We start from the raw sequence: 2037 nt of genomic DNA, 5'->3' as shown, positions 1-2037 counted from the left end.
TTTCAAGCTTTAAAGAGCTTTTTTAAACATCTCGCTACGATGAATTTTCACTGAGTTATTGCTATTTGAAAATATTAAAAATTAGTGCTAAATTTTAAGTGGCCCGTTTTTTTTGCGTATGAGTGTATATATATATTTTTTTTTTGTACGTTTACAGGTAAATGCAAGGCCAACAACATACAAGTTTTACAGAAAAATGCTGAAGAAGATAAAGAAAGAAGGCACAGGGAGAAGATTGAAATCAAAGAAAAACTATTCGAAGTTGGATAAACTCATTGATAAATTATAAAGTATGCTGCTCGGTAACACGAGTATCATTTTATTAAACAGTCTCCGCGTAATTTGTAAACAAGTATACAACAGAATGTCTACTGTTAAAACTCAACCAGATAGTGAGATTTGGAGTAATGTTGAAGCAGATATCTTGAATTGAATTTCCAGACTTATTCATTTTGTAATATAAATTATACTTTGTATTGTCCTATAATCTATAATTCTATGTAATTTTTGCAAAAGGGAATAAAAACATTCTCTATTGCTTATACATTTTGTTAACGAAATAATTACCAATCCTGTATTAAAAGATATTTAAAATGTATGAGAAAAATATATTTGCTTTATACATTTGTTAAAATAATAATGTAATGCAAAGCAGTTGAAGCCGGAAACGCTTTTCAAAAAATTAATAAGATGATACAATACCCGAAGCAGGCCAGACGCACGTCCGTCCTGCTCGAACGGTTTTGCTAAACTTAGCGGTCTTAATCGACTCCAATTATTTACAGACGAAGAGTTGAGGCTCTATTCTTGAAAAGAAACTTATACGAAAGTCTAGGGAAATACTATAGTATATGTAATGTATACTGTAGCATTTCCCTAGATTTTCGTATCTTTTCAAGAATAGAGTCCCAGGTACGTTTCGGGAAACGCTATCAACGCTACCATCGTAAACGCTATGATCGTTCATGGAACTCACTATCACTATCGCGCTATTGGCTACACAAACAGTATTAGTAGCGTTTGCGTTGGTAGCGTTGATAGTGTCTTCCCGAACGTACCCAAGATATTATTAAAGACCGTCAACCTTGGGCAAATTTTCGGCGGTATAAAAAGGGCCCAAAGGGCCCGGAGGTAATTCAAGAACGCTGACATTACCAACAATTGATATAAATTTGCTATTATTAACATAAATATTTGGCTCATGCATTATTAAATTCATGATTTTTTTATTACATAAATGTCCCATAAGTAAATATACATACTTGTAAAGCTGTAATATCCTATATATTGCAAAAAAATCACAATTTTTTCTCTGTAATCTCATCATTTTTATTGATAATCAAACTTTGATGATATAATACTGAAATCTTAATTTTAAAAGAAAATCGAGTATTATTATTGAGTTATAAATGCATAAATACATCTACTAAACTAATAAATCATTACATTAGTACAATATTATCAGTTTTTAACTCTTAATCACTTCAATATTCACAAGGACGCGAACTCCCGTAAGAATGTCGGTCTTTAATAGTATCACCGACGAGATATTATTAAAGACCGTCAACTCTGGGCAAATTTTCGGCGATATAAAAAGGGCTCCAAGGGCCCGGAGGTAATTCAAGAACGCTGACATTACCGACAATTGATATAAATTTGCTATTATTAACCCTGGTAGCAAGCTGACGTCAAAATGACGTCATTTGACGTCAAAAAGACGTCATTTGACGTCAAAATGACGTAGCATGCTACCTGGGAACATAAATATATTTGGCTCATGCATTATTAAATTCATGATTTTTTATTACATAAATGTCCCATAAGTAAATATACATACTTGTAAAGCTATTGTTACGTCCAACCCTAAGTATTGGCGAGAGAGGAAGATGGAAAGGGTACGGAAGGACGGTTGACTCAATCTCACAGGTATACGCACGGAAGCGTGCAGCTGTGAGTCGTTAGCACTTCTTTAAAGTCCCGGAATGTGGACCAACGTCCTGAAGGGACGCTATGACACCTGTTCCGATGGACAGTGCG

This window comes from Trachymyrmex cornetzi, unplaced genomic scaffold, assembly GCF_001594075.2.
Source record: "Trachymyrmex cornetzi isolate Tcor2-1 unplaced genomic scaffold, Tcor1.1 scaffold390, whole genome shotgun sequence".
In the NCBI taxonomy this organism is placed as follows: Eukaryota; Metazoa; Arthropoda; class Insecta; order Hymenoptera; family Formicidae; genus Trachymyrmex; species Trachymyrmex cornetzi.
This window is presented reverse-complemented; position numbering follows the sequence as displayed.